Source organism: Sturnus vulgaris, chromosome W, assembly GCF_052056855.1.
Source record: "Sturnus vulgaris isolate bStuVul1 chromosome W, bStuVul1.hap1, whole genome shotgun sequence".
Lineage (NCBI taxonomy): Eukaryota > Metazoa > Chordata > Aves > Passeriformes > Sturnidae > Sturnus > Sturnus vulgaris.
This window is the reverse complement of record NC_142282.1, coordinates 29,695,162-29,714,701: the sequence shown is the minus strand read 5'-3', so window position 1 is coordinate 29,714,701 and position 19,540 is coordinate 29,695,162.

Here is a 19,540-nt window from a genome sequence, read left to right as displayed (position 1 = left end):
ATGAAATGGACAGATTTTCATTGGGAATGAGCAACTCCTGAATTCTTGGTTCTAGAACTAGGGGTTTGTAATAAATAGACTGTCTCCTTGCCAAACGTAAATTTGGTGTAATGAACTGCTCACTGCCCGTTGAAGTTCAGGGCAAGTAGACTAATATATGCCATGGCAGGCATATTGTATGGCTTTCCTGTTAAAAAGAAATTGGTTTTGCTCATAGCAATCTAGATATGTACCCAGTCTGACACCTATTTTTAAGGCTATATTTCCAAGCAAATGGCTTCCGTGATGATGCAGTAAGTTTATGTCATGAACAGGAATGAAGTGATTGCATGCATCCTTTTTTACCCTAAGCCAGCTGCTGAATAATGAGACAGAGACTCTCACTGAAGCCAAGGAGTGCCCAAGCTTTTGGGAAAAGCACTGGGCAGATAAAGCCTATTTCCACATTTCTTGCTAGCGTCTCCTTCAAAGTTCATGGGTTTGTTCATCTTTTAAAGCTGTTCTAGATGTCTTTGTAGTTTACAGGTACTAAATGTAGCAGGTATTGCTTTCATGCCGTCCTAATAGATTTGAAATTGGCATCTACTCAGGCTTCAATGTCTCAGAAGAAGCAACGTTGATTCTTTGAATTCTATTCTTGAACGTGAGAATGATACTTATGTAGTTAATGAATTAATTAAATCGAATTCACTTGAATGGAAAAATTGTCTTGTTCATGTAGATTTTAACTTGGGAAATTGATACTTGAGTTCTACTTTTCATTGTTGTTGCTTTTCTGTATTCTTTGATTGCACAGATAGCAGATGTACTGACCAAGTATTCTGTGAAACTGGAGGAAATGTCCTTCCTCTTGGCAGCTGATGTTCACAAGCTCATTAACGCTAAGGCCATGGTAAATGTTTTACCTGGGGGAAGATAACAGTCTGAATATTCCTAGAATGTCTTTCTTTCCCCAAATGAAATGCATTTTTTTTCTGCCTATCAATCACTGAAATATAGAAGAAATTTCTACTTGGCAGGGTATTGGTTATCATTTGTGTTCTTTTCTTCCCTCATTTTCTGTAGAAAAGACAATTTTTTGTTTGTTTTTGCATGTCGTATGCTGCTTCTACTTCTGGTTTTATTTTTTAATACACAGAATGTAAAGAGAGCACTGCTGGATAATGAGAGGGCAACTGCCAAGCTACTCTTGAATCGAATGAAATCAGAGCTTGAGAAAGAAAAATGGCATCAACTGAAATGTCAAGGGAGAGTCAAGGACTGGAAGCTCATGCAAAAGAAGTGTGTAGTTCAGAGTTTCAGGTCAGAAATGTGGCAGTCTTCTTTTGGACAATGAGCAACACAAAGTGGCTAGTGTTCACTTTTGGTTTCTATCAAAGTAATACTTGATCATTTTTTCTTTCTACTTGATCTCACGTATGATATCACATATATCATGTGATTCCATTCTACATATCTACTTTCCATCCTGCAGAGAATTTATGGCAAGTGAAGAAATACAGAATCCCCCAACTGTGAAAATGGAAATGGAAAAGTTGATAAAGGAGCCGATGGTACTCAGTGAACAGAGACTGAAGGTTTTGCAATATATCGGGTATGGCAAAAGAGGGTATAGCATAAAGGAAAACAATTGTTGCTGGAGTTAATGAAGGACTTGGCTACAAAATGCACTTTGCTTCCTGTCAATGTGTGATTGCTAAATGCAGCAGTAAAGCAGGGTCTGCATCTATTTCTGTACAGCTCTTTTGAATGGAGAAAATGCATTCTTGATTTTCAGTGCCCCAGCTACACTTAATAGATGGCGATCAGGCTCTAAAAATGGAGGACAGCAGAAGCAAATCTTGAAACATAGTAGAAATGGGCAAAGATGAGTGGAGAGCTAGAAGATGGTGCTTTTGACAAGGCATATTTTTCTCCATGGCGTGGGATTTTATTTGCGTAATAAGTTAAGAGAGCAGTCTGGATAGAAATCGAACGTTGCTACATTTGAATATCCATCCTGAACACAAGACGCATTGGTGTGGGTGCAATGCATTATGATCTTTACAGGGAGGTTTTTTACGGTGGATGTAGGAAAAAGGTAGATGACAGTTAGTTCCTTATCGGGCAGTAAACAGTCGGCCTTGAACAACAACAATCTCAGGTTTATTTTCATTGCCAAGATGGCTGTAAATAAAAGAAAGCCTACTAATATGGATATTCGGATTCATAATTTTATATTTGAAGTAATGACTGGTTTGTATTTTAGGATACCTGACTCTTGTTTCCTGCTTTGATAGCACCTTGTTGCCTCCAACAAGTGCCAAATCTGATGGAAGCGAATGGTGCAGAACTCTGGAGAATTGATACAAAAGTCTAGGTAGGTCGGGAAATCCTGAGAATAGTCTGGAATTCAAGCAATATTTTCTTTTCTCCCGGGCAACGATGAGGCAGACAGTTGCTTTGAGAGTGCATGTTTGCTCTATTCTTTGTTCCGTGTGTTCCCACATACGTTCTCAGTTGCTTGGAGGTGGCAGTAAGAGCTAAAGATGCTGCCTGTGGCATGGCTTTCCTTTGGCCAGTACAAACACCTGTGCATGGTGAGATCTAGAAGGAACTGGCTTGGTTAGAATGAATCTGGGGGAAATCAAAAGTTAATTTTGACATGGATCCCTTCTCAATCATAGAAAAATACTCCTTTTTAACTCTTGCAGAAGAGGGGATGTATGAGATGAAGAAGGGAAGTATTGGAGATACTTCCTTTCTCTGTGTCCTTGCAGCATGCCTTCCCTCTCTGTGTCTGCCTTCTCTTGCTCCAGAGCACATCCTGTTGGGATGTTTGTAGCCTGTATGGTAGCCAAGAAGTTGGTAGCGATTCTAAGTACCTTGCTACTTTGAAGCATAATGATAAAGAGCTGTGTATGAAAATGTCTTGATTTCTTTGGCTGGTAATGTCTGGTGTCTGTAGGCAAAGGTCTGTAGGCACTGCTGGGATCTGTTCCGTGTGCTGAGATTCAGCACATGGCCTCTGTCATGTTTCCATGTCACACTGCATTATGAAAGATGGGAATTTTGACTGTGGTCAGTTCCATAGCATTCAGACAGCCCTAATGTGGAGTGCGTGGAGAAAATGAGCATCCAGTAAGAGCTGGTCGAGGGCAAATGTCAGGAGAAAGGGCAGATGTGCAAGTTGAGTGCCACAGCTTTTGGCTGTGATAGCCGTGGTCCAATGTGTCATTCGAGTAAAATGCATCTGAGGATGCACCAAACATTGAGATAACAAGTGGAATTCCTTTTTAACCTCCGCCTTACTCTGTTCAAAAAGTAAGCCATCCGTTTGGTTTCACAGTAGTAGTTGGTATTTGTACTTGAAATGTGGAAAAGCCCTAACAAATGCCGGTAATGAAGGGAGTGCTGTCCTATGTGAATGTGGAAGATGCAAGGAGCCTGAGCCCTTGTGCTAAATCTGTCTTATCTTGGGAAAGAAATTCCACCACTGCCTCAATTTCTCCCTTTTTGTCCAACCAGATGGTATTGTTTACTAATATAACATGGCATGTACTAGGCTGAATCTATCTCTGTCCACCACAAGAAAAGAAACACTATGTTTAGCCAGGCTCTCTGAAAGCCACACAGTATTTCTTCTGTGCATGTCAATTATTTGTTCTTCTTTTCCTTCAGATGATCCTGATGGATATGAACATTTGCGCAGCAGAAGATGCTGAAGTTGTGCACGCCAATATGCTTCAGATGACTGAGAAACTAAAACGTAGGTTTGAAGAAGAAATGGAGCCCGTGGATGTATGACGTTTCTTCCACCTACTGCCCACCTCACCTGGGCTACCGGCTAGCTCCGGGAAGCCGCCGTCGGTGAGTGGCCCCTCCCCGGCACCATTCTGGGAGCCGCAGAAGAGGTGTAGCATCAGCTACGCCTGGGCGAGTCGTCAGGGAGGGACAAAGAGGCGCAGGAGAGACCTTTTACGGTTCTGGGGGAAGGGATTTATTGAAGGAAGAGGTAACAGGTCAGGAGGTTGGGAGAGGGAACCGCAAAAGGCAGTTTGAGGGGTTCTACACAGGTTTAAGTACGGGGGAGGAGCACGGGGAGGGCACAGAACTCTGGCCAATAACGGTTAACGGGGGGAGGTACAGAAGGCTGGGAAAGGGGTACATTGAGCCAATAAGGTAAACCAAGGGTGGGGATACATACAATATAACCAATCATGAATACATAAGGGAATGCTTGACACAGAAACTTCTAGAACAAAGGGAGGGGCTTCAAAGGATTGACATCCAGTGGGGCAGGGTTTAGGGTGAGGGACAGGGAAGGTTCCAGATAAAGGGGAGGCGTTTATGATGACAGACTAGGGAAAAGGTGGGAAAGGGAAAACACATTATGTTCTTAGGGGAACAAAACTGGGATGAACCGTCAACACAGAAGGAATATTAACATTAAACAACGCAACACAACAGATGTACGTTTCTTTTATTTGATGACATGTATTTTCATCACTCCTTGGGATTAGTCTGTTCTTCCTGTGCTCCCACCTGCAATGCCTTCTGCGTGGTAGGCTATTGATGTCACCTTAGAAAGAGGTCCATACTGTGACAAAACACTCCAAAGAAACAGTTTGGTGTGGAAGAGTTTCATGTGGAAGTGTTCATAATTCTTGTGTTCATTTTTTGTAATATAAATAGATTGTATTTTTATGATCATTTCTATCTGAAATACATATGATAGGGATGAATGACGTATGGCCCAGTCTGCTTAAGATCAGACTTTAGGAATAGCTGGAAATGATCTCCCAAATGTCTTCCAATCTTTTCTATACATAAAAAACGTCGGGCAGTTGTTGCTAAAGGGATAAATTATAAAATGTGATTTGGTGCTTTATGGTGCCAGAATAAACAGAAGTTTTGATAATCAGCACTCTTAGCAGTTTACTTGGAGATTTATTTTTTTTACTCTCCTGATAGAAGATGCCATGTTGGATACCAGTCGTAAAATTCCAGGCAGACTTTTATCATGTTACATATCCTCTTACTCATTCATTTCACCTTCCAGCAGTTTAGAAAGAATTTGTTCACTTGAATGTTTTTCTTTGGAGTGATTTTAAGGAGATGGCTAAATGGCCATAATACAGGTAGAAAAATAAAAACAAGGGTGTGCTATAAAGACAGGACTTCTTAAGGCAAAGAGCCCTCTGAAATTCAAAATACCTGCTGTAAAATTAAAAATGTAATCTTTGACTTTTAGATGGGAATTTCTACTCTTCAGTTTCATTCTGTCAGGTGCATTTTTGTTAACTGCTTTATTCAAGCTGAATGGACAGTCCTGTCTTATTCTTGGTATGGCAACAGTGACAGAGATCTCTGCTGCTTTCTGTAGAAAGTGGCTGCAAGTTGCTGTTATGAGATCTTGTGCAGGTCTAGAGTCTGATTGGATGTGAGGTTCTCATTGTTTCAACAAGCAACTTGGGGTGGCAGGGTCAGAGGTGTTCATTATCTAGGAGGATTTTCATAAGCGATGAGTTTTGCTGAGGTAGCTTTCTCTTCTGGGTGTAGAATATATGTGCATAATTAACTTCCTTGAATCCTAAATAGTTGGGGAGATTTTAGTATCTACGAAACCATTTTTACTAGCTTTTTTATGTGGCCTTAGATGATGAAAGTGATCTGGATACAATTTTAGAAAAAAGCAAAATGGTGAGCTGTGAGGACGAGCTGAAGTAGTATTTGGAGAACACCCTTTCTTCTTGAGATCTAATTAGAACAAGGTATGAATTTTGTATTGTCAAAAGGTAGAGCATCTTTGAACATTGGTTGTACTACTTAGGCCTAGTTTTAATGCTGTTGTGTGAAGGTATGGAAAAAGAGTGCTTTTTACTTCATGTAAGAATATAGAATAATGTCCCTACTGAACAAGGTTAAGGCGAATAATGTCCCTACTGAACAAGGTTAAGGCAAATAATGCCCATGGTTTAGGAATGGGACAAAGGAAGACTGCTATCAGTCAAAAACCATAGCACATCAGTATTACTGTGCATACCATCACATTCATGCCATATTCAGAAGGTAAAAGTAGTAGTGCAGATTCTTGGATCACCGGAATCAGAAGGTGGTCCGCACCATCATCTCTTCACTCAAACGTTTGATCACATTCAAAGTTCTAGGAACTCAGACGTTTAAGATAGCTAAGCACTTGCAACTTTAAAAGCCGTCTAAAAATTGGTACAATACCGCTCTCCTTCCTGAAGATCTTAGCAGCAGCTCTGAAGCCATAGAGGAAGCAGCACTGTTCACACACCCAGGAGGTCTTTCCTACCTGCTCGATCAGAGGCACATTAGAAGAGCAGTATGGACCTGAGGGGCAGATGCACATACCTTGACACACCTCGGAGTGGGACTGTGGTTAGAGCTGGAGGTTTGATACTCTTCCTAATAATTTGAGCCATTAAAACAAAGCCAGAGGTAACAGACCAAGTGAAAATACAATGCCAGGTTGCAGAAAGAGAATGTTACCTATCTGAACACCTACATAAATTCCCCATCATTCTCTTTGTTTGGGAGACCAAGCCAATGCCCGTGTAAATGAAAACAAGTGTGAATATTGATTTTTCTTGAATCAAGACTCAGCTTTATGTCCAAGTCAAAGGCCAATAAACCAGAAAGGCTCCGCTGAGCACAGTGCAGAACTAACATGGAAGACAGTAATTTGACCTCTTATGTAAGCAGTGTTGGAATGGTTCTGCATCCAAAACGAAGGATGTCAAATGCTTCTTTGGAAATATTTTAACTTCTGTGCATTTCTTTCTTTGTAATGAACTAATCTGTAACAAGCCAGGACGAGATTGTGTTCAGTAGAAACAGATCAATGGCAACATTTAGCCTAAAGGTATTATGAGATTGATCAGGAAGTTCGATTTAGATTTAAAGGCACTGTAGTCATATTTAATTTTATTTCTCTCCGTACTTGAGTCTCTTAAACAGGGACCTTCAATTGGACAGGAACGGGACACTGAAGCAAATTGTAATGGATGATGTAATGGCTTACCCGGAAGCATTTTGTGGGAATTGATTTCTTCTAGGTATCCATCAGCCAGCATTTGAGTGTGAAGGAAATCTTCAAACAGGTAAAACAAAAATTCCCGTTAGTTTAAAACCTGACTGCTATATTAATTTTTTACTTTTGAGAAAATTTTCATGACCTTTAAAATTCAGACTATATCAAGTATTGTTTCAGCCATTGAAGAAAGTGCTTTTGATAGAGATAGGAGAGGGAAACCAAAACATTTCTCAGAGCCACACTTTGAACTCTGTCCTTGTTACAAATGGCACTTGAACAAATTCATTTGCCTTTGGGACAGAAAACAACAAGGTAACAGGCTTATCATTACGGATTTGAGTGTTCCATGTTCTTTAGATAGTAAGCGATCTATTCAAGATGACCTCTTACTGAAATAGATCCATTTTGAGAAGGCATATGGATTTCTTAGAAGAAAGCAAATCCCTATGTTAAAACGGTGTGGTGGGTGTTTTTTGTTGTTGTTTTGCTTTTAGAACTTGCAAGGCACAATCGACTTCATAGATCGAGATCCAAATAAGACCACGACATTCCAAACAGGTGTTTCTTTCTGGTTGTTTTTCAATCTGTATATCTTTGGATTGTAACCAGTAGAACTGTGCTTGAACTGGAAAGAAGTAGCGGAGGTTTCAGAAGTGGAACATATGGTGGAACAGTAAGCTGAGAGCATTGTGCGAGGAGAGGAAAGAGGGGAAAATGGTAAGAGTTTCCTGAGTCGGAAGGGACCCCTAGGGATCATCAAAGTCCAACTCCTGGCCCTGCACAGACACTCCAACAGTCCCACCCTCTGCATCCCTGAGAGCATTGGCCAAACTCTCCTGGATCTCTGGCAACCTTGGGTCCGTGTCCATTGCCTGGAGAACCTATTCAGTGCCTGACCAGCCTCTGAGGAAAAAAACCTTTCCCTGATAGCCAACCTAATCGTCCCCTGACACAGCTCCTGACATTCCTTTGGCTCCTGTCCCTGGTCTCAGAGAGCAGAGAGCAAAGCTGTCCCTGTGCTGCCCTTGAGAGGAGCTGAGAGGTCCCAAGTGAGGTGTGAGCTCAGTGTCCTCTCTGCAGCTGAACCAAATGCCCTCAGCCACTCTTTGTATGGCTTCCCCTCCAGCCTCTTCACTATCTCTGTGTTCCTCCTTTGGACATTTCTCCAATAGCCTGAGGTCTTTCTGACATTGTGGCATCCAAAATTGCCCCCAGGGCTTGAAGAGAGCACAGTCCCAGCCCAGAGCAGAGCAGGACAATCACCTCTATCGAGCGAGGGGTCCCACAAGATAGGGACAGTTGTCAAAAATCAGCTGGAGAAACAAATCTAATAAACAGGTGATCTAGGCACAGGAAATGGAAGAATCAGAGGAACAAGAAGATGAGGAGAGGATTCCTTGTAAAAGTGAAGAAAATGAGCATGCAGAACAGGGACTAAGCATTATGTAGGTAAGTGAGCAAGAGAGTAAGTTTGAAAGTGAAGGCAGTTTTGTGCAAAAGAAGGAGGAATAGGAAGTCTTTTTGCTGAAAATTAATAGAAAGTTTTTTTCCATTTCGCTTGTATACGAAGTGCACAGGGCTCGAGATCTTTTTATGGGAAAATGGAGTGTGTAAAGTTGCCAATCCTCTTAGAGCAAATTTGGTGGTTTTTGTGGTCCCAGGTGAATTTTGGGTTGAATTCTGGGGATTTGGGGGTTCCCAGGTGAATTGGGGGCGGGGGGGGATTTGGGGAGATCCAGGTGAGTTTTGTGGGCTGCCAGGTTGATTTTGGGGGGGAATTTGTGGAATATTGGGGGATCCCGGGGAGCGAGGTTTGGGGTTGTGTTGGTTTGAAAGCAAAACCAGTGCGAGACTCCAAGTCAGTAATACAATTTAATAGGAGAAAAGAGAAAAAATGAAATACGTGCAATAATATAAAAGAAAAACCACCAACAAAGTCAGAAATACAACCTGACACCCTGTCAGTCAGGGTGTTGGTAGCAGTCCGTATAAATGGTGGCTGCAGTCCTCCTGGATGACAGATGTGGTTCAGTTGAAGCAGTGCTCCTGTAGAAGGTGCAGTTTTCCTCCGAAGATCCAGCTATGATGTGGAAAAAGGTCCGACTTTCCTGTGGGATCCAGTGGAAAGGACTGCCTTGGTGTTCCAAATCTCAGTTTTTATCTAGGTAGGAAATGTTTGGCTCCTCCCCCTGGCTGGAGCATCTCCCAATGGGATGATGTAATCTTATCAGTCAGACAAGAGGACTTAATGGCCCGTTAACAGAATATATCTTCTGGAGGAAGGATGGGTTGTGAAAAGATAACGATGATCATCCCCCTGATCTTATCAGATGGCACATGAGCAGGGGATATCTCCAACAGAGATAAGGATGACGACCCCTCCCACATTTTAACAGACTGTGATAGAATACACATTTTTGCATTGTACCCCAGGACAGGGGTGAATTTGTGGAATGTGGGGAGTCGCAGTTGAATTTTAGGGGGAATTTGTGGAATTCTAGGGATCTCAGGGGAATTTTGGGCTTAATTTGGTGAAATTTAGGGTATACGTGTGATTTTTAGGGTTCTCAGGTGAGTGTTGGGGATGCCAGGCTGATTTTGGGGTGAATTCTGTCGATTTTGGGGTATCCAGGTGAGCATTTAGGAGTCGTGGGAGAATTCTGGGATGAATTTGGGGGTATGCAGGTGGATTTTCCAGGGAAATTTGGTGATTTTTGGGAGTCCCAGATGGGTCTTTGAGCGAATTTGGTGGATTTGGGGGTATCTGGGTGTGTTTTGAGGGGGATTGGTGACATTTTAGGGTGAATTTGGGTGGTGTTGGGGGGACTGGGTCTTAGGGGTGATTTGAGATATTTTGGGGGTTGCAGGTGGGATTTTGGGGTGAATCCCTGGGATTTGGGGGTTCCTTGTTATTTTTGGCATGAATTTGTGGAATTCTGGGAGTTGCCAGGTGAGTGCTGGGCATCCCAGGGAGGACTTCGGGGTGAATTTTGGGGATTTTGTGTTTCCCAGATGAATTTCTGAGGTGACAAGGCTCAAAAAGTTTTTTTTCGAAAACAAGTTAAAGCCAGAAGGTTATTGAAAATTAATAGATGTGATGCAAGTAGCTAATATGCAGACAATACACAGCGAGACAAATCATGGGAAAAATACAGTGGTAACACATGAGTGTGTGAGGATGGGATCAGTATAGCTAAGGCTCACTTGAAGCTGAATTTGGAAAAGCATGCCAAAAATAAGAATAATAAAGGCACCTACGGGTATTTCAGTGGGAAAAGGAAGATGAAAAGAAACCTATCACACCTCCCCTATTCCCCCCCCGACCTAAAACCCAGACAGGACTAGTGACAGCAGACGAGGAGAAGGCTGAAGTACTCAACAAGTGTTGGTCTCAATTTTTACTGCCAGTCACTATTTCCACATCTGTCAAGTTATTGGACTGGTGGACTTGATTCTAAGCCATAGTAGCAGGTCACCTTTCAGACCACTTGAGGAACCTGAGCATGCAAGATCATGGGACCCACCCAGAGGCATGTCAGGGCCCTGAGACAACTGGCAGCTGTAGTTGCTAACGTGCTTCCTCCATCATATTTGAGAAATCAAGGCAACCAGCTGAAGTCTTCAGACACTGTGTTGTATTGACTCTAATACTCTTGGTCTTTTTTGTAAATCTTAGAGCTCTGAGTCAATTTCTGCAGAGGATTCCCAATGCAGTTTCAAAAATGGAATCTTTGTTATTGGTCCTCATGTTGATCTTGGATATTTCCATTTTCTGCACTCCTATATTTTTGAAACATTTGTAATGACTGAAAAGAAAGCTGAGAAGAGGCATTATGCTCTTTCCAGTGATATAAATGGACCAGTATTCTTTTCAGACAAATATATTTTTGCTGTGTCTAAGCACATGTGCATACCTGTGTTTGATTGATGTGTCCAGGTTTTGGCAATGGGGCAGCCACAGGGCCGTCCTGTGACAATGGCCCAGGTGCTGCCCTGTCCCGCTTTCTTCCAACGGGCTCCACTTCAGGATGTCCTCCCTGCTGAGAGAAGAGGCTGGGACAGCACCTTTAGATATGTGACTTTCTGGGATTTTTGTTTTGTTTTGTTATTTTTAAAGTTTCTAAAAACATTCACCCTAATTTTTTGATGTGTTGGGTTTGGATTTTTTTTTCAGTTTAGGTTTTTTGGTGGGCTTTTTTGTCTCTTTGGGGATTATTGGTTGGGGTTTTTTGTGTGTTTGATTGGTCTGGTTTTTTTTGTTTGTTTGTTTGTTTGTTTGTTTTTTTATTACGGTTTTGCAGAGTTTTTTAAGCAAATTTATTGGAAAACTGAATAGTCCTCCACTATAGTCTCCTGGATTCACCAGAGACTCTTCCTAGGCATCTCCCTGATCCTTTTTGCAATGAGTCTCACATCATTCTCCTGAGGAAACTGTCTGCTTATGGTTTGGGTGGGTGGGCTGTTTGCTGGGTGACAAACTGGGTGATGGCCAGGCCCACAGAGTGGTGGGAAATAGAGTTCATCCAGCTGGTCCCCAAAGCTCAGTCTTGGGCCCAGTCCTGTTTAATATCTTTATCAGTGATCTGGACAAGGGGATAGAGTACACGCCCAGGAAGTTCACAGATGATGCAAAGTTGGCTGGTAGTGTTTTTTTCTTCTGGAGGACAGCAGGCTCTGCTTCTTCTTCCTCCTGTTCTGAGGTCGCTGCTCCCTCTTCATCCCTCATTAAGTGTGCTGATTTTGTCACTTGGATGAGAAAACAAACAATTTTGGCAACAATACTAGTGGCAGGGTTCAAGAAATGAAGAGTTCACATGAATCCCCCCCCATCAACAGACAATACTTGATGGCTCCTCTGCCCAGCTTACTGACTACACCAGAACCCATTGTCCCCCAAAGATACTCCCTTCTCCCTGCCCCCAGCCATGATGTGAGATGGAATAGAACAACTAAGATTAAGATTCTCCCTATTTAACTCCATCATACTTCGATTCTGGGAAAAAAAAAATTCTTGAATTCTATCATTTGAGATCATTTGAATTTGAATTTGCATACTAAAAATTCTAGCCAGAAGCTCATGACAATATTAATAGCCCATTCTAGAATGTCCGTGATGATATACACTTCTTTCAAGAGAATGTGATGCCTCATGTAACTTCTCCCGAATTTCAATGAACAGTGGGAGTAGTCTACAAGATTCTTGCAGCCATCTAGGTTTCCTGGTATTTGGCTAGTCTATGTAAGCCAACCAGCTATTCAGCAGAGGGAATATTAGTGTGATACTTGATGGTATGTGAGATCTAACACAGTAATTTATGGCTTTTTGCATAGTGATGAAGCTGTAAAGAAAGCTCCATAATGCTCAGACAAGGAGGCTGCTGGACTTCAAGCAGCAAAGGCCCAAAAGGAAACAGTGAGATGGTCGGGTTGAAAAAAATACAAAGCCAGGTGGGGAGCAAAGTGATACTTAAGGGCAGTTTACTGGAAGAGGAAATCTAGTGAAAAAAAAAGGCCAAGAATGAAGGAATAAGAGGGAAAATGAAACTAAGGAAGGAAATCAATCTCAGCTCATCATTTCAGAAGCTAACAAGTTGTCTTTGCAATGATGCATAAAATGACAAATAATAAATATGTCTGCGCCAAAATCTGAAATATGAACTTTATTGCATTCTGTCTTTCACAGAATCATATAACAGTCTGTGATTAAAGATCATCTAGTCCAACTTCCTTGCCCAGTAGATCTTACAGTAGATCAAATTGCTCAAGACTAGCCAAACTGATAAGGAGCACTCTCAATGATGGGGCATCCACAACTTCTCTGGAACACCCGTTTGAGTGTCTCACCAGCTTCATTGTTGAAATTATTTTCCTTTTAGCCAGTCTAAACCTAGTTTCAGTTTGAAAGCATGGCCCCTTGTCCTGTCTTTGCAAACCTTCCTAAAAAGTCTTTCTCCATTTGTCTTATACCCTCTTTACATATTCAAAGGCCACCATACTGTCTCTCCAGAAACCTCTCTTCTCCAGGCTAAAAGATCCTACTTTTCACAAGAACCAGGTCATAAACTGAGATGGAAGACATCTCAGGAGATCAGATCATTCAACAGCTCAGTGTAAGAATAGCTCTGAAGTCACATGAACTAGCTTAGGGCTGTGTCTGTTTGAATTTTGAAAATTACCAGGAATTGAAATGCTTCAAGGAAGAGAACTCTGGGTGGCTCCAGAAACAGCCTGAGAAACTCGAGCAAACTCAAAACGTCAGAAACTACCACTGCTTTCTCTCCCTCAGCCCAAGCAGTCACAAAGAAAAAGTGTTCCCAGCAGGCTGGGATAGCACACATATGCACTACATATACATGACAGGCATCGCCAGCAGCCACATCCTGCTCCTTTCTGTGGCTGGCAAGAGTGAGACTGGATGTTTACATGTGGGCAAACTGGGTCCCTCCAGCAGCTCAGACACTCAGCCTGCCCAGTGACCCCACTGAATTCCAGTATTTGCAGTGTCCCAAGGCCACAGCACTACTCCTCTTGCTGGCACAGACCATCACACGCCTCCTAAATCAGTCAGGACTCCCCTGGTCCCACAGCCAGCAGCTCCCATGCTCTCCCCCAGGCCACTGCCATTGTTCACCAGCTTCTCCACTTTGATCTTTGCTGGTGCTCTCAACACTGGCACACCCAGATGTTCTGCAGCTGTTGTCTCCTGGTGGAAAGGACTTGTAAAGCCATGTTTCCTAACAGGACTTCCACAACCTTTCAAAGCAACCTTTTCTGGGATATGAACAATCTCATTCAATTGTCAACATTTCTTTTCCCATATGTGAAATCAGAATTTCCTTCTTCCGGGCATGCCCAAAACAAGGCACAAACCACATTGTGCCCTCTGTTTCACATGTTGACTTGTTTGTAAACAATGCTAGGAGAATACCTGTTTTGATCCAAGCTAATCTCTGGCCCTTTTAGTGCTTTAGGTAGTTAGTTTTGCTTTGCTATTTACTTGATGTCCCATTGAATTTTTGAATCATAAACAGACTATCTGTCTGTATAGCAGCATAGCAGTGATGAATAAATGCAATTACCATCTGCTCCTTTACCAACTTTTCCATTTCCATATTCACAGTTGGGGGATTCTGTATTTCTTCACTTGCCATAAATTCTCTGCAGGATGGAAAGTAGATATGTAAAATGGAATCACATGATATATGTGATATCATATGTGATATCACGTAGAAAGAAAAAATGATCAAGTATTATTTGATAGAAACCAAAAGTGAACACTAGCCACTTTGTGTTGCTCATTGTCCAAAAGAAGACTGCCACATTTCTGACCTGAAACTCTGAACTACACACTTCTTTTGCATGAGCTTCCAGTCCTTGACTCTCCCTTGCCATTTCAGTTGATGCCATTTTTCTTTCTCAAGCTCTGATTTCATTCGATTCAAGAGTAGCTTGGCAGTTGCCCTCTCATTATCCAGCAGTGCTCTCTTTACATTCTGTGTATTAAAAAAGAAAACCAGAAGTAGAAGCAGCATACGACATGCAAAAACAAACAAAACATTGTCTCTTCTACAGAAAATGAGGGAAGAAAAGAACACAAATGATAACCAATACCCTGCCAAGTAGAAATTTCTTCTAATTTCAGTGATTGATAGGCAGAAAAAATGAAATTCATATGGGGAAAGAAAGACATTCTAGGAATATTCAGACTGCTATCTTGCTCCAGGTAAAACATTTACCATGGCCTTAGCGTTAATGAGCTTGTGAACATCAGCTGCCAAGAGGAAGGACATTTCCTCCAGTTTCACAGAATACTTGGTCAGTACATCTGCTATCTGTGCAATCAAAGAATACAGAAAAGCAACAACAATGAAAAGTAGAACTCAAATATCAATTTCCCAAGTTAAAATCTACATGAACAAGACAATTTTCCCATTCAAGTGAATTCTATTTAATTAATTCATTAACTACATATGTATCATTCTCACGTTCAAGAATAGAATTCAAACAATCAACGTTGCTTCTTCTGAGACATTGAAGCCTGAGTAGATCCCAACATCAAATCTATTAGGATGGCATGAAAGCAATACCTGCTACATTTAGTACATGTAAACTACAAAGACATCTAGAACAGCTTTAAAAGATGAACAAACCCATGAACTTTGAAGGAGACGCTAGCAAGAAATGTGGAAATAGGCTTTATCTGCCCAGTGCTTTTCCCAAAAGCTTGGGCACTCCTTGGCATCAGTGAGAGTCTCTGTCTCATTATTCAGCAGCTGGCTTAGGGTAAAAAAGGATGCATGCAATCACTTCATTCCTGTTCATGACATAAACTTACTGCATCATCACGAAAGCCATTTACTTGGAAATATAGCCTAAAAATTAGGTGTCAGACTGGGTACATATCTAGGTTGCTATGGGCGAAAGCAATTTCTTTTTAACAGGAAAGCCATACAATATGCCTGCCATGGCAAATAGTTGTCTACTAGCCCTGCACTTCAACGGGCAGTGAGCAGTTCATTACACCAAATTTACGTTTGGCAAGGAGACAGTCTATTTATTACAAGCCCCTAGTTCTAGAACCAAGAATTCAGGAGTTGCTCATTCCCAATGAAAATCTGTCCATTTCATACCTTTGGGGTTTTATGCTTCTGTTTTTTACCTGTCATTAGTGTGGCTTTCTTGTGAAGTCACTGATGGGTGTCTTTTCAACACATTTGTGCTGATTACACGGTAATTGCATGGCATCAGCAGACATCTCTGAATGTCTCTTCAAAGTATGCTTTTTACTCTTCTTGGAGGACCTTGTCTTCTTCTTTCCTTCACCCAAAAGGTGGGCTAAGTGAGCCTTCAAAAAACCATCATCTCAACAATTAGAATTCTTTCAAACCTACTGAATGGAGAACAGCGACTAAAAAAATTTAAAAAAACTAGTACGCAAAAGTCAGCAGAAGAGAAAGGTAAAATAATGAATCCTACATGCCACGTGCATAACTCTCTTCATTCAAAGCTATTTTCTAAATGAGAAAAAAAAAGAAAAAAAGATCATATTTTCCTCAGAGAGGAAAAGTGTAGTAACGGGATTGTGTTGCCTTGCTTAGTTACCAGAAAAATCAAGAGCAGAGTTGAAAACTCCTGAAGCTGGCTAACTACACCTCTAAATGTTTTACTACTGTGTTATGATTCTGTCTTCAGTTAATAGAACCTGATATACAACAAAGAGATGGGAGCACATGGAGATGCATTGGAGAGCCCACGCTGGAGGTAACACATTCATTTTTTACTCAAACAAATCCAAATTAGAAATGCTGAAAATGACCTGGGACCATTTCAACAGCCAGCAAACTGACTAACACAACCAACCTTTGGCTTTTATTCACTCCTTTGCTTGTTTTACCTGGGCCTTGAAGATCTGTCTGCAGCCTTACTCTCTGCAAATATATCACACTTGTCCTATTGAGAAGCCATGGCTCATCACAGCTGCTTGGCCATGCCTGCTTCCAGAAGAACTGGCAACTACAAGCTGGGAGCCAAGAGATACAACACTTCACTTGGAAAAGGGCCTTCCATGAATCCTAGAATCCCAGAATGGTTTGGACTGGAAGCGACCTTAGAGATAGATTATCTCCTTCCCACATCCTGACATGGGCAGGGACACTTTTCCACTAGTCCAGGTGGCTCCATATCCGTTCCAGCCTGGCCCTGGATACTTCCTGCCATGGGGCTCCCACACAGCCTCTTTGAGCAACATGTGCCAGGCCTCAGCACCCACACAAGGAAGAATTCCTTTCCAATATCCCATCTACCCCAGCCCTCTGGCAGTTTGGAGCTATTCCCCCTTGTCCTGCGAGTCCAGACCCTTTTCCAAAGTCCCTCCCCATCTAACTTGGAGCCCCAGCAGGCAGTGCAAGGGGCTTGAAGGTCTCCCTGGAACCTGCTGTTCTCCAGATTGGACAACCTCAGCTCTTCCAGTCTGTCCTAGAGCAGAGGAGCTCCAGCTTTCAAAGGAGCTTAGCAGCCTCCTACCCGTGAAACTCGACGCCACAGTGGGCCATCCGGGCCCTACGGATATCGCTTCCGGTGTCACTCACGGTCACTCCCGGCTCTCTCCCCACCTCCCATGGGGCCTGAGGCCATGCCACTCGGACGCCGCTCTTGCTGCTCTCAGACCAACGGGAGCCGGGGGGCCAGCCCAGCCTCATCCACAATCCACAGTGTCCTTGGTGGCCCACGGGCTCATGGCGGCATACACACCCGGAAGCAGAGCTCCGGAACAGAGGATCATAGCCCCACATTTGTGTTTGTCCCTGCACAAGGCAGGCCAGAATTGCCATGCCCGGACTTTTCAGTTCAGCACGAGAATGAGAATACACCAGCTCCATGTGGGAGGAAACCTCTAAAGACTCCCTCATACGTGGTCTCTCAAATTAATGCCTAGGCTCTTGCCATTCCTGAGGCTACACTTACGCCTTTTTTACCTTGCGGGTAAGAAATGCCATTGTACTGGTGTGCAGCAAAAGGCGCAGCACAGGCAGGGCAGGGCAAAATCTGGGGCTGTGCCCTTCCTCAAACCTTTGCTGTGGTGTACTCCATGGAGTTAGAGCGAAGCAAGAAGGACGACAGGAAGAAGAAGGCCTTCTTAAAGTACCCCTCTGTCAAGCAGCCCTGAAATGGCGCATAACACACGGCGTCTCGCTGCCCTCCATTCTACATACTCGCAGCTCCCTTTGCCGATTGGCAAAAGTTGCTACCAGAGCAGAAGGGGCCAGATTGAAGAGGCAGTGCCTAGGTTCACCTTCTACTTATTGCACGTAAGCCCCGTCCAGCTCCTTGCTGCACTCTGTATTTCCCTTCTCCGCGGCATTTACCGTGGTGCTCTCTGCAACTCGGAGCCTAGAAGTGACCGCCAATGTTTCCACAGCGGACTGCAAGTGGAACCAAGGAGCAGCACAAGCAGCAGAGCTTCAGCTTGCTCCTTTCGATTGCTAGGGTCATGTGGGAAGGCAAGCGAGAGGCAGCCACCTTCCTCTCCTAGTAGCCTGTATCGTAGTGCACACAAGCACGGTACTTGTGCGGCTTTGTTCACGGCCCTTGCCCATGCCTGGCGCTGCTTTCACTCCCCGGAGGCCAGAAGCCACTAAAGCAGTGCCACACAGCCAGCAGTGTGCCGGCAGCCAAGTGCTCGAGAACGCTGCTTCTGTCCAAGCCCGCCTAGGGCCTGCACCTTTGTTCTCAGAGCTCAGTGCAACAGTCTGCCTCTCTCACAGTTCAAGTGGAAAACTAAAGCTTTTCGCCTACGCCCTTCACAGAGATCTGTTGCCAGGACGAGAAGGTCTTGGGGCCAGAGCTCACCCCTGTCACGATTCGCTATTAATACAGAGCGGGGGTCGTGATGGTTGTTTTGATCTAAAAGCTGCAAACAGGCAAAGTGCAGCGGACAAAATCAGTTTATTCAACAGCAGAAAATCAGTTTATTCAACAACAGCAATGGATTTCATCAAATGCCAACAACTCAGATACTGTAAGGGGGAGAGGTATAGGAAACAAAGTATAGGGAGAGGGGAAGGAAAGAAAGGGATCGGGAAATAGCTACCAACAGATGAGACGGGCGTCCTCACGTGTCAGCAGATAGAGGAGTTTTTGTCCGTGGGGAGATCTCAGGGGTCTTCTCCAGGGGGTAGATGGGTCTTCATCAGTGGAGAGATCTCAAAGGGTCTTTCTCAGAGAGTCGCTCTTTCATAGTCCTTCTCCAAAGCGAGTGGCCTCTGGCCAAGAGGTGTGAAGATTTATAGACCATTGTGTGGTGCTGCAGGACACAGGTGCGGTCAAGCAGTCCTCAGCTGGTGGTACAACACAACCTCTGGTTTGTGCCACGACAGCACAGTCCAGTGAACTCAATACACCAGCACACAATCATGAGCACCCACCTTGGCCAGGCCAGGAAACCATTGTCCAGAGTCAGCCTGGGTGCGGGTCCTCGAGGTCTCCTTGCAATGGTCGGGAGGCAAAATCGAGGGGAACTTCGGACCGACCCTTACACCACCCCGTGACTCATGATCGCCATCAAGAGCACCCCTTTGTAGAGTCGTGGTGGAGTCTTCAGTTGTGGTGTCTTCACGACTCGTCCAAGTTGGTGGCATATCCCGGAAAACAGAGACAGGGAAGTAGGAAAAAGATAAGGGACAGGATAAGGAAAAGGAGAAAAAAGGAAAACAAAAAAGATCAATTATATTTAATTTTTGATTACTAACAATCTTAAACAATTTGTTCAATTCTTCAATTTTTCAATTTTTGATTAGAAATAAATCAAATTTTTAAAGCAAAATTTTGATTAAACAATTTTAATTGCAATTTGAAGATAATCAGTTCTAGTTAAAAATCATATTTTATCCTAATTAAAACCTTGTGTCAATAACGCTAGGGATGCCAACAGTAACCGATCTGGATACATTTGTCACAGATGCCAATTGTGCTAACCGTTTCATTATTCTCCAACTCATC